Source organism: Phyllobates terribilis, unplaced genomic scaffold, assembly GCF_046119375.1.
Source record: "Phyllobates terribilis strain yellow unplaced genomic scaffold, ASM4611937v1 Scaffold_2__4_contigs__length_985480577, whole genome shotgun sequence".
Classification (NCBI taxonomy): Eukaryota; Metazoa; Chordata; class Amphibia; order Anura; family Dendrobatidae; genus Phyllobates; species Phyllobates terribilis.
Genome location: NW_027362762.1, coordinates 864,451,004 through 864,465,679, shown reverse-complemented (window position 1 = coordinate 864,465,679; position 14,676 = coordinate 864,451,004). Strand labels below are relative to the sequence as shown.

The following is a 14,676-nucleotide window of genomic DNA, read 5'->3' as shown; positions in this document are numbered from 1 at the left end:
CTGGGATACAGAAAAGTTTGTGCACGGTGGGTCCAAAGAATGCTTTTTACCATGCTGGAATACATGCCCTTGTTAAACGGTGGACCAAGACTGTGGAAATGGATGGAGATTATATTGAAAAGAGACAAATTAATCGTTAATGTTGTGGTTTTCAACCTATGTAATTGCATTTGAATTTCTTGCCAATTAAAAGGAGAAAAAAAATAGGAGGCATTACTTATTGACTGACCCTCGTACATTGTCTTTTATGACAAGATTACACTTATGATTATTGACAGATGAGATTCAAACTGTTCTATCTTGCGTTATACATAATAATAAATCTTCCTTATTTCCTACCCTGTATAAAAGATATAATCTTTTTATGTATAAAATGGGTGACAGAGATATCGAGACATGCGCATTTGTATGCTCTTTCCTGTGTATCGGAGTTAACGCAGGCACATTGGATCTCATAAAGTGACCTGTGAAAGGTTATCCCCTCAGAACGTGATTGGTGGAGTGATCAGTGGATGTGCGCATGCGGACATACGTCATGCGACCTGGAAATGATGCAGTCAAACAGAGGTATCATTCTGCAGAACAGTGTCAACACAGGTTCTTCCCCACTATTCTGCGGAGCTCCGCCCCCGATCACACGGTACTGATGTCATCACAGGTCATTCATCACTTCTCTGTACAGCTCCGCCCCCTGATCACACGGTGCTGACGTCATTACAGGTTCTTCCTCGCTGTTCTGTGGAGCTCCGCCCCCTGATCACATGGGCTGACGTCATCACAGGTCCTTCATCACTTCTCTGTACAGCTCCGCCCCCTGATCACACGATGCTGACGTCATCACAGGTTGTTCCCCACTGTTCTGCGGAGCTCCGCCCCCTGATCACGCAGTGCTGATGTCATCACAGGTCCTTCATCACTTCTCCGCACAGCTCCACCCCCTGATCACACGGTGCTGATGTCATCACAGGTCCTTCATCACTTCTCCGCACAGCTCCACCCCCTGATCACACGGTGCTGATGTCATCACAGGTTCTTCCCCCCTGTTCTGCGGAGCTCCGCCCCCTGATCACATGGTGCTGACGTCATCACAGGTTCTTCCCCACTGTTCTGCGGAGCTCTGCCCCCTGATCACACGGGGCTGACGTCATCAAAGGTTCTTCCCCACTGTTCTGCGGAGCTCCGCCCCCTGATCACACGGTGCTGATGTCATCACAGGTTCTTCCCCACTGTTCTACGGAGCTCCGCCCCCTGATCACACGGTGCTGATATCATCACAGGTCCTTCATCACTTCTCTGTACAACTCCGCCCCCTGATCACATAGTACTGATGTCATCACAGGTTCTTCCACACTGTTCTGCGGAGCTCCGTCCCCTGATCACACGGTGCTGACGTCATCACAGGTTCTTCCCCACTGTTCTGCGGAGCTCCGCCCCCTCATCACATGGTGCTGACGTCATCACAGGTTCTTCTCCACTGTTCTGCGGAGCTCCGCCCCCTCATCACACGGTGCTGACGTCGTTACAGGTTCTTCCCCACTGTTCTGTGGAGCTCCACCCCCTGATCACACTGTGCTGATGTCATCACAGGTTCTTCCCCACTGTTCTACGGAGCTCCGCCCCCTGATCACACGGTGCTGATGTCATCACAGATCCTTCATCACTTCTCTGTACAGCTCCACCCCATGATCACATAGTGCTGATGTCATCACAGGTTCTTCCCCACTGTTTTGCGGAGCTCCAACCCCCTGACCAGATGGTGCTGAAGTCATCACAGGTTCTTCCCCACTGCTCTGCGGAGTTCCGCCCCCTGATCACATAGTGCTGATGTCATCACAGGTTCTGCTCCACTGTTCTGCGGAGCTCCGACCCCTGATCACACTGAGCTGATATCATCACAGGTCCTTCATCACTTCTCTGTACAGCTCTGCCCCCTGATCACATAGTGCTGATGTCATCACAGGTTCTTCCCCACTGTTCTGCGGAGCTCCACCCCCTGATCACACGGTGCTGATGTCATCACAGGTTCTTCCCCACTGTTCTACAGAACTCCGCCCCCTGATCACACGGTGCTGATGTCATCACAGATCCTTCATCACTTCTCTGTACAGCTCCGCCCCCTGATCACATAGTGCTGATGTCATCACAGGTTCTTCCCCACTGTTCTGCGTAACTCCGCCCCCTGATCACACGGTGCTGACGTCATCACAGGTTCTTCCCCACTGTTCTGCAGAGCTCTGCCCCCTGATCACACTGTGCTGATGTCATCACAGGTTCTTCCCCACTGTTTTGCGGTGCTCCGCCCCCTGATCACACGGTGCTGACATCATCATAGGTTCTTCCCCACTGTTCTGCTGAGCTCCGCCCCCTGATCACACGGTGCTGATGTCATCACAAGTTCTTCCACACTGTTCTGCGGAGCTCCGCACCCTGATCACACGGGGCTGACGTCATCACAGGTCCTTCATCACTTCTCTGTACATCTCCGCCCCCTGATCACACGGTGCTGACATCATCACAGGTCCTTCATCACTTCTCTGTACAGCTCCGTCCCCTGATCACACGGTGCTGACGTCATCACAGGTTCTTCCCCACTGTTCTGCGGAGCTCCGCCCCCTGATCACACGGTGCTGACATCATTACAGGTTCTTCCCCACTGTTCTGTGGAGCTACGCCCCCTGATCACACGGGGCTGATGTTATCACAGGTCATTCATCATTTCTCTGTACAGCTCCGCCCCCTGATCACATAGTGCTGATGTCATCACAGGTTCTTCCACATTGTTCTGTGGAGCTCCGCCCCCTGATCACACGGTGCTGATGTCATCACAGATCCTTCATCACTTCTCTGTACAGCTCCGCCCCCTGATCACATAGTACTCATGTCATCACAGGTTCTTCACCACTGTTCTGCGGAGCACCACCTCCTGATCACACGGTGCTGATGTCATCACAGGTTCTTCCCCACTGTTCTGCGGAGCTCCGCCCCCTGATCACATGGTGCTGATGTCATCACAGGTCCTTCATCACTTCTCTGTACAGCTCCGCCCCCTGATCACATAGTGCTGATGTCATCACAGGTTCTTCCCCACTGTTCTGCGGAGCTCCACCTCCTGATCACACGGTGCTGACGTCATCACAGGTTCTTCCCCACTGTTCTGCGGAGCTCCACCCCCTGATCACACGGTGCTAATGTCATCACTGATCCTTCATCAATTCTCTGTACAGCTCCGCCCCCTGATCACATAGTGCTGATGTCATCACAGGTTCTGCCCCACTGTTCTGCGGAGCTCCACCTCCTGATCACACGGTGCTGATGTCATCACAGGTTCTTCCCCACTGTTCTGCGGAGCTCCGCCCCCTGATCACATGGTGCTGACGTCATCACAGGTCCTTCATCACTTCTCTGTACAGCTCCGCCCCCTGATCACACGGTGCTGATGTCATCACAGGTTCTTCCCCACTGTTCTGCGGAGCTCCGCCCCTGATCACACGATGCTGATGTCATCACAGGTTCTTCCCCACTGTTCTGCAGAGCTCCGCCCCCTGATCACATGGTGCTGACGTCATCATAGGTTCTTCCCCCACTGTTCTGCGGAGCTCCGCCCCCTGATCACACGATGCTGACGTCATCACAGGTTCTCCCCCACTGTTCTGCGGAGCTCCGCCCCCTGATCACACGGTGCTGACGTCATCACAGGTTCTTCCCCACTGTTCTGCGGTGCTCCGCCCCCTGATCACACGGTGCTGACATCATCATAGGTTCTTCCCCACTGTTCTGCTGAGCTCCGCCCCCTGATCACACGGTCCTGATGTCATCACAGGTTCTTCACCACTGTTCTGCAGAGCTCCGCCCCCTGATCACATGGTGCTGACGTCATCATAGGTTCTTCCCCCACTGTTCTGCGGAGCTCCGCCCCCTGATCACACGGTGCTGATGTCATCACAGGTTCTTCCCCACTGTTCTGCGGAGCTCCGCCCCCTGATCACACGATGCTGACGTCATCACAGGTTCTTCCCCACTGTTCTGCGGAGCTCCGCCCCCTGATCACACGGTGCTGACGTCATCACAGGTTCTTCCCCACTGTTCTGCGGTGCTCCGCCCCCTGATCACACGGTGCTGACATCATCATAGGTTCTTCCCCACTGTTCTGCTGAGCTCCGCCCCCTGATCACACGGTGCTGATGTCATCACAAGTTCTTCCACACTGTTCTGCGGAGCTCCGCACCCTGATCACACGGTGCTGACATCATCACAGGTCCTTCATCACTTCTCTGTACAGCTCCGTCCCCTGATCACACGGTGCTGACGTCATCACAGGTTCTTCCCCACTGTTCTGCGGAGCTCCGCCCCCTGATCACACGGGGCTGATGTTATCACAGGTCATTCATCATTTCTCTGTACAGCTCCGCCCCCTGATCACACGGTGCTGACGTCATCACAGGTTCTTCCCCACTGTTCTGCGGAGCTCCGCCCCCTGATCACACGGTGCTGATGTCATCACAAGTTCTTCCACACTGTTCTGCGGAGCTCCGCACCCTGATCACACGGTGCTGACATCATCACAGGTCCTTCATCACTTCTCTGTACAGCTTCGTCCCCTGATCACACGGTGCTGACATCATTACAGGTTCTTCCCCACTGTTCTGTGGAGCTACGCCCCCTGATCACACGGGGCTGATGTTATCACAGGTCATTCATCATTTCTCTGTACAGCTCCGCCCCCTGATCACATAGTGCTGATGTCATCACAGGTTCTTCCACATTGTTCTGCGGAGCTCCGCCCCCTGATCACACGGTGCTGATGTCATCACAGATCCTTCATCACTTCTCTGTACAGCTCCGCCCCCTGATCACATAGTACTGATGTCATCACAGGTTCTTCCCCACTGTTCTGCGGAGCTCCACCTCCTGATCACACGGTGCTGATTTCATCACAGGTTCTTACCCACTGTTCTGCAGAGCTCCGCCCCCTGATCACATGGTGCTGATGTCATCACAGGTCCTTCATCACTTCTCTGTACAGCTCCGCCCCCTGATCACATAGTGCTGATGTCATCACAGGTTCTGCCCCACTGTTCTGCGGAGCTCCGCCCCCTGATCACACGGTGCTGATGTCATCACAGGTTCTTCCCCACTGTTCTGCGGAGCTCCGCCCCCTGATCACACGGTGCTGACATCATCATAGGTTCTTCCCCACTGTTCTGCTGAGCTCCGCCCCCTGATCACACGGTGCTGATGTCATCACAAGTTCTTCCACACTGTTCTGCGGAGCTCCGCCCCCTGATCACACGGTGCTGACATCATCACAGGTCCTTCATCACTTCTCTGTACAGCTTCGTCCCCTGATCACACGGTGCTGACATCATTACAGGTTCTTCCCCACTGTTCTGTGGAGCTACGCCCCCTGATCACACGGGGCTGATGTTATCACAGGTCATTCATCATTTCTCTGTACAGCTCCGCCCCCTGATCACATAGTGCTGATGTCATCACAGGTTCTTCCACATTGTTCTGCGGAGCTCCGCCCCCTGATCACACGGTGCTGATGTCATCACAGATCCTTCATCACTTCTCTGTACAGCTCCGCCCCCTGATCACATAGTACTGATGTCATCACAGGTTCTTACCCACTGTTCTGCAGAGCTCCGCCCCCTGATCACATGGTGCTGATGTCATCACAGGTCCTTCATCACTTCTCTGTACAGCTCCGCCCCCTGATCACATAGTGCTGATGTCATCACAGGTTCTGCCCCACTGTTCTGCGGAGCTCCACCTCCTGATCACACGGTGCTGACGTCATCACAGGTTCTTCCCCACTGTTCTGCGGAGCTCCGCCCCCTGATCACACGGTGCTGATGTCATCACAGGTTCTTCCCCACTGTTCTGCGGAGCTCCGCCCCCTGATCACACGGTGCTGATGTCATCACAGGTTCTTCCCCAGTGTTCTGCAGAGCTCCGCCCCCTGATCACATGGTGCTGACGTCATCATAGGTTCTCCCCCCACTGTTCTGCGGAGCTCCGCCTCCTGATCACACGGTGCTGACGTCATCACAGGTTCTTCCCCACTGTTCTGCGGAGCTCCGCCCCCTGATTACACGATGCTGACGTCATCACAGGTTCTTCCCCACTGTTCTGCGGAGCTCCGCCCCCTGATTACACGGTGCTGACGTCATCACAGGTTCTTCCCCACTGTTCTGCGGAGCTCCGCCCCCTGATCACATGGTGCTGACGTCATCATAGGTTCTTCCCCACTGTTCTGCGGAGCTCCGCCCCTGATCACACGATGCTGACGTCATCACAAGTTCTTCCCCACTGTTCTGCGGAGCTCCGCCCCCTGATCACACTGGGCTGACGTCATCACAGGTCCTTCATTACTACTCTGTACAGCTCCGCCCCCTGATCACATGGTGCTGACGTCATCACAGGTCCTTCATCACTTCTCTGTACAGCTCCGCCCCCTGATCACACGGTGCTGATGTCATTACAGGTTCTTCCCCACTGTTCTGCGGAGCTCCGCCCCCTCATCACACGGTGCTGACGTCATTACAGGTTCTTCCCCACTGTTCTGCGGAGCTACGCCCCCTGATCACATGGGGTTGACGTCATCACAGGTCCTTCATCACTTCTCTGTACAGCTCCGCCCCCTGATCACATAGTGCTGATGTCATCACAGGTCCTGCAGTTTTGCAGTGCAGTGCTGCAGGCTGGGGAGTCACTAAACCCGGAAGTACTCGAGTGTCTATGGAGCTCCAGGATTGGTAAATGGGACTAAGAGAAGTGCTGTCTTATAGGTTGTAGTTAATGAGGGCAGAAGGGAGAACTATCCCGTATTTGGATTGGGATAGCAAGAATGAATGACAAAGTAGCTGGACCAACTAGAGAGGATCAGGCTTGGGAAATAGAGGAGTCTATTGGTCAGTGCAACCTTGTGACTTTGAGTTCTGATTGCTAGTGGTAGATGATTGGTGCCATATGATTGGATGATCTTTTGATGTATCATGTGAAAGGGCTTAAGAAGGCTGGCAGCCCATGCGTCAGCTCATTTAGCCTCTATCCCCTGATGACGTCAGATCTCTGGTGAAACATGTTGGGGAGGCTCTGTGTTTTGTTTTAATGGCAGTAGTCAGCATACAAAAGTCATACATAAGCATAGGATAGTATAGGTAGCGGCTGCATCTTGCTTACCTTAGGATATATAGTAGTCATACAGATAGATGAAATGAGAGATCAATGGATCCTCGATAGTTAGCTAGTTGTTATACTGACCTCTGCAAACTTTTAAAGTTGTATTCCTTTATACTAGTCAAATAAAAGTTATATTTTAAGGTCTTTAGGTTGGGTTTTTTGTTGCCTTTGGCAAATAGTGTTTATAGTAATTACCCCACACTGATCTTGGAACAGTATGGTTGGTAATTAAAGGTACCCCTTGGCACTTGGCCACTGGGGAACATGATCTAGAATCCCTCCCTACAAGCGCCTCTGCATAGAGTCATGGCCGAAAGTGTTGGCATCCTTGAAATTGTTTCAGAAAATGAATTATTTCTCCAAAAAAATTACTGCAATTGCACATGTTTTGTTATCCATATGTTTATTTCCTTTGTGTGTATTGGAACAACACAAAAAAACTGAGGAAAAAAGGCAATTCGATATAATTTCACAAAATACCCCAAAAATGGGTCAGATAAAATTGTTGGCACCTTTCCAAAATTGTGGGTAAAAAACTTTGTTTCAAGCATTTGATGCTCGTTCAAACTCACCTGGGGCAAGTAACAGGTGTGGGCAATATGAAAATCATGCCTGAAACCAGGTAAAAAGGGGAGAAAACTCAATCTTTGCATTTTGTGTCTGTGTGTGCCACACTAAGCATGGAGAACAGAAAGAGGAGAAAAGAACTGTCTTGAGAACCAAAATTGTTGAAAAATATCAACAATCTCAAGGTTACAAGTCCATCTCCAGAGATATTGATGTTCCTTTGTCCACTGTGCGCAACATAATCAAGAAGTTTACAACTCATGGCACTGTAGCTAATCTCCCTGAACGTCATAGAAAAATTGATGAAAGGTTGCAACGCAGGATAGTCCGGATGGTGGATAAGCAGCCCCAATCAAGTTCCAAAGAAATTCAAGCTTTCCTGCAGGTTCAGGGTGCATCAGTGTCAGTGCGAACTATCCGTCAACAGTTTAATGAAATGAAGAAACACTATGGCAGGAGACCCAGGAGGACCTCACTGCTGACGCAAAGACATAAAAAAGCTAGACTGCAGTTTGCCAAAATTTACGTGAGTATGCCAAAATCCTTCTGGGAAAGTGTCTTGTGGACAGATGAGACCAAGATAGAGTTTTTTGGTAAAGCACATAATTCTACTGTTTACCCAAAATTGGATGAGGCCTACAAAGAAAAGAACACAGTACCTACAGTTAAATATGGTGGAGGTTCAAAGATGTTTTGGAGATGTTCTGCTGCCTCTGGCACTGGGTTCTTGACTGTGTGCAAGGCATCATGAAATCTGTAGATTATCAACGATTTGGGGTCACAATGTAGTGCCCAGTGTCAGAAAGCTGGATCAGGTCATGGGTCTTCCAGGAGGACAATGACCCCAAACATACTTCAAGAAGCACCCAAAAATGAATGGAAACAAACCGCTGGAGAATTCTGAAGTGACCAGCAATGAGTCTGGATCTAAATCCCACTTAACACCTGTGGACAGATGTTAAAATTAATGTTGGGAGAAGGCGCCTTCAAATATGAGAGATCTGGAACAGTTTGCAAAAAAAGAGTGGTCCAAAATTCCAGTTGAGAGGTGCAAGAAGCTTGTTAATGGTTATAGGAAGCGATTGATTGCAGTTATTTATTCCAAAGGTTGTGCAACCAAATATTAAGTTGAGAGTGCCAACAATTTTGTCCAGCCCATTTTTGGGATTTTGTGTGAAATTATGTCCAATTTGCCTTTTTCTCTCTGTTTTTTTTTGTGTTGTTCCAATACACACAAAGGAAATAAACCTGTGTATAACAAAACTTGTGCAATTGCAATAATTTTCTGGGAGAAATACTTCATTTTCTGGAACAATTTCAATGGTGCCAACACTTTCGACCATTACTGTATGTGTCCTCCAGACAAGCGTTGTATTAAGGGAGATTAGCTTCATTGAATACCTATAGGTACCATATTATGTAGACTTATTGTAAGCCACTTACATTTTTGAACAAACAAATTAGTATCAGTACAGGGCATGAGGAACAGTACATGATACAAGTCTACAGTGTATCAGTTTTGGCAAGGGGTTATAGTACTTTAACAAATTCAAGGTATGCTGAGACTACATGCAGTGGCGTAGCTGGGGCAAGGCTGGTAGTTTGCACTCCATAATCTGTAGACAGTTAACACTCCTTGAGTCCATTCTGGCCATCCAGTAAGAAAATACTGGTATTGATGATATTATAGCTGGCCCTTTGACCCTTTAGCTTTTGTATTTTGCTTTTTGAAATACAGCATAACATTTTAAAAATAAGAAGATATACAGTACATTGTTTTAATGTGAATTTTTCATGTGTTTTTTTTTAATTTATGTTTTGTATTTAACGATTTTAGAATAGAAGTGAATATCCAACAATCCAGATTTCTTTTAAAAGTTCAGCTTTGTCCAATTCTCATTAAAAAAAACTTTACAATGTGGCATCAAGAGGAAACATGAATGGCAGACAATCTTATGCATTTCCAGCTACAATACTGAGCTCTTTAATTGAATTTGCAAAGACTGGGTTTATATTAAAGAAGCACTCCTCCCATCAAAGTTTTTATCCTCTTAGGCTGCGTGCCCACTATGCGTTTTTCAAGCGTTATTGCAGAGGAATTTCCGCAGCGAAAACGCTTAAAAATCATTTGGTAATACGTGCCCCATGGTCCCCAATGATAATCCGTCCGCATGTGCTGTGCAAATGCTGCGGAAATTTCCGCTGCGGATTATCATTGCGGAAAAATCCGCAGCATGTCCATTAATTTTGCGGACACGCAGTGTAATTGCCGCCATTGACTTGCATTGAATCACTTAATATCCACATGACTTCATGTGCACATGCGGATATTAAGCGATTCAATGTGCGAATGGTAGCCGGGTCTGAAGAAGAGGAGACTCTCATCCAGACCTGGGTACCATGGTACCTGTTAAAAAAAGAATTAAAAATAAAAAATAAACATATACTCACCTTCCGATGTCCCCCGGTCTCCTGTATGATGTGTCCGGTCTCTTGTATGGCTCGCGAAGGTCTAAAAGGACCTTCCATGATGTCATTTAGTCATGTGACAGGTCATGCGACCGCTGACGTCGGCGGTCGCGTGACCTGTCACATGACTAAATGACGTCATGAAAGGTCCTTTCACACCACCGCGAGCCATACAAGAGACCGGACGCAGAGGAGAAAACACCGGTGGCCATCGGAAGGTAAGTATAATGTTTGTTTTTTTTAACATTTTTATTCTTTTTTTCAACTATTACTTGGTCACACTATATAAATCCATGCCGGGTGCATGGATTTATATAGTGTGACCAAGTTGATGCTAAAATTGCTTGGAAAAGCGCTTGATAACCCGCATGCAGAAATGCATGCAAAAACGCTTGAGAAACGCTTCTACCTGGCAGGAAAAATGCATGTAAAAACCGCATGAGTTTTTCCTGCCAGGGAGAAGCGGAAAAAATATGCAGCATTTCTGCATCGTGTGCACTTAGCCTTAATATATTGAAATCATCATATTATACAGCCCTGTGTACTTACAATTGCTTATTTTGCTTTTCTACGCAGTTAATCCTGTTTTCCATTAGGTCTATGGCATTGTGTGACTAAAAACTGATTGGCTGCATCCTTCTAAGCTCTATGAAGAAACAGGAAGTCTCTTTTCACTGCATGAGTCATCATTAGAACTACAATTCTACTCTCTGCAAGGTTTCGAGCAGGGGGTAAGAGCGGAGCAGCTGGGTCAGGAGTTGAAGAAGGGGATGACTCGTGCAGGGACTATGTGACTATGTGTCTATCATATCATATAAATCCATAAATCTGAAACAAATGTTTTATCAAGAATAGTTATTGAAGTGGAATTGTAAAAGTAGGTGAAATTGAGACCTGTATTGTTGGAATCGAGAAATTACATGAAGCTTGGCATAGCCCCAGGCGACCCCCTCCCTCTGACAAATCTATATAATGACTGTACTAGAACACAACAACTATGGGCCAAAAATTGTTCTTACAAAAAGGCAAGTGCATGTAGGTCTTTTCAAAAACAAGTCCAACAATACCTTTACATGGCGAGTCTAATCCTCCGTTGCTGAGAAATCAGCATTTGAATTGATATGCAAATAAATATGGTAGATCTGAAGCCTCGGTCACTCCAGCTCTATTCTCTGCACAGTGCCACCTTCTCCTGCATTACTGATGGCTTCTTTGCCTGACGTCACACAGGATTAGAGGCTGTCAGTCAGGCAGGAGGAGGTGGTGTTGAGCGTGAAATAGAGCTGGATTGACAGAAGCTTCAGATCTACAAATACCGGTAGTTCTTCAGCCTCATTTAGTTGTCAATTCAAAAGCACTGTGTCTCCCGGTGATCTCATGCCGGTGGTCTGCAATCTTCATAGTTTTGTCTGAAACTGATATGCTTCAGCGCTGTGGTGACAAACAATGTCATGACATTGCCAGGGGCCACACTGCTACACTTCTGTGCTTGTCTGAATAAATGGACACGTTCAGACATAAAGATGGTAACAAAGTTCATTTGAACTCCATTCATGTCATTGCAGTCTATAGACCCATTGGTGGTTCATCTGAATCCCGTATTCAAGGGGATTCAGACAGAAACCACAGATGTACTTCAGAAACGCAGTGTGAACGGGGCCTTATGTACACACACTGCTTTATATAGGATAGCTGGAAGGAAACTGAAATGATGTACAAATTGAGCTGCAGCCTCCTCAGGTTATACTGGTCAGAAAGGCACTGTCTCAGCAGACATATCCCCACTCTCCTTCTCTGCTGAGATTGCCGACAAGAGCAGGAGGATGCTGAGACAGTAAGGACAGGAACCACATCTATCATATTATATCCTGAATCAGCACACACAGTTTATCTTGCAGCTCAGTTTGGTAGGTGCTTGTCCGGCTCTCCCTTCTGCCCCTCTGAGGTGTGCCATGTAGGATGACAGGAACACTGGCCAATGAGCGCTGCCATCAGCCTGCTTCCATTGGCCAGTGTTTCCTGCATGGCACACTCCCTCTTTCAATGCTCTCTGCAGGCTCAGCGGCCACGTGACAGCCTCAATAGTTCATTTATCTAACTCCATGAAGTTGCTGGTGTACGAGCTTTATCAATTGCAACTTCCGCTTGCAAAGTGGTTATAGTTTTACATATATCTACAAGCATTTTCTCTTCCTCCTCGATAATTGGACACATGTGGTTGAGGGGAATATTTCGATTTGAAATTTTCCCAGCAATGGATAAACTCATCCGAGTACATTGTGGTGGGTAACTTCTTTGTTCTCAACCCCATGGGATCATATCTTTTGTGTATATTTTAGAAATTGGTAAAGTCCCACCACATATGCTTCTCTTTTTTGGAGACAGATTTTTAACTGTAAGTTATTAATTTTCAGGTCAACAATTATTTTATTATTGTAGTCATAACTTATTCTTAGACTTGGTTCACACAGCATTTTCTCCACCGTTCAGTGGCTCTTTCGGGGCTTATGTCCAATCCCCACCCCCAAAAAAGGGATTTGAGGTCATTGACTATAATAATGATGTAACAGGAGTCACAGTGTGCTCTGTCGTGGATCATTTTCGGCCATATATGCCTAATGAAGACGGACAGCAAGACATATTCTACTACCTACAGCTGCCAGCCTCCAATAGACGTGTACAGCCAAAAAGGGTGCCCAACAAAGTACACTCTGACTCTACCTACATCATTACAGTCAATGGCTCCATCGGCGCATATGCCCAAATTTCATTTTGGGGGGGTTTGTACATAAGTTCTGATGAAGCCACTGAACATAGGAGAAAACGCTGTTTGAACCCAGTTTTAGCCATAAGATTAGCCCTTGTTAGACAAAATATGTAAAAATGTAACATTTATTATAATGTTAAGTGATAGGTTTGTGTTTTTTGTTTTTACAGGGGACACTTTTTGAAATTTGGGATAGATCTTGCAACAAATCTATGCTTCTTACATAGTTACATAGTTTATAAGGCCGAAAAAAGACAAGCGTCCATCCAGTTCAGCCTATTTCTTGTGCACTGCAGCTATTCCGCAGCGTTGATCCAGGGGAAGGCAAAAAAAAAACATGCGGTACAGGCCAATTTACATCATTGAGGAAAAATTCACTTCCCGACTCCAATCTGGCAGTCAGATTAAATCCCTGGGTTAATTAACTATCACTAAGCATAGTGATAGTTAATTAACCTTCCAGAATATTAGTGAGAAAAAATGCAGAGATCTGCAGGATAGCACAGGGCAACGTTTGTGCAATGCACATAATATAGAGAAAAAATGGCAAGCTTGTCATCAGCTGTGATGCTGTGTATAGGCAGTGACCAAGATAATACAGCTCACTTCATTATTAGAGATGAGCAAACCCGAACTTCGGCAGTAGGTGTCCGGTGCTAAACGCCGAACACAGACTTTACCCGGAAGTCCGTTGCAATGTTCGGAGTTCCGTGAGGTGGGGAAGGGAGAGAGAGAATTTTCCAGCTCAAAAGTTTGGGTCCCCATTGTTTTCAATGGGGTTCAGGTTCTGGTTCAAGTTCGGGTACAGTTCTGGAACCAGAACCAAACTTTGGAATAACGTTCGGGTCTAGTATCAGAATCCGAACTTCCACAGATCCGCTCATCCCTATTCCTTATACTGAGAGCTTTGTCATCTTGCCAGTCATCGGGCTGACAATCACTGTGCCCAATCACCGCTCAAAGAAGAAACTGCTTATTACAGTGGATGATTTGACATTGGATGTGTGTGGGTGTGGGGAGAACACCAGTGATTGTTTTTTATTTTCCCATCTATTAGCAAATAGCTAATGCATCTGAGTGCTGTGAGATTTTATTTCTCTGATCTCCGATGTGGATCCAAGTGTCGAATTAAACTCTGCAATAAAAGTCTATGGGTCAGTGAAAAAATCTGACAGCATAAGGATGATGATAAGTAGGAGAAGATAGAGAATTTTTTTTTTTTGTCATCGGACAAAAATTTATGGAAAATCTGATCACATTCTGATGAAAATCTGACAAAGCTCTGATCAAAAACACTGATGAAACTCGGACTCGAAATTCAAAAATCGCTGACTTGTGCATGAGTCCTTAGATTTTTTAGCTGTACATGTAACTGTTGAAATCATCACATTCCGATCTTACCGTGATGGCACAGAATGAAAGTCACTATGTAGCCCCATCATTAGGCCACTTTTACACAGTCAGTATTTGGTGAGTTTTTTACATCAGTATTTGTAAACCAAAACCAGGAGTGGGTGATAAATACAGAAGTTGTGACGTGTTTCCATTATACTTTTCCTCTGATTGTTCCACTCCTGGTTTTGGCTTACAAATACTGATGTAAAATACGAACCAAATACTGAACGTGTGAACGTGGCCTTACTGACAACGCCAACTACAGTATAAATGTTTTGCATAAATGTTTGAAA

At 47.1% G+C, this 14,676-nt stretch overlaps 1 protein-coding gene across 5 annotated transcripts in view; it reads right to left on the bottom strand.

The window, feature by feature from the left end:
• LOC141234485 (integrin alpha-E-like) overlaps positions 1-14,676 on the bottom strand; it is a 356,506-nt gene that overhangs the window by 108,175 nt on the left and 233,655 nt on the right. The window lies entirely within an intron of this gene.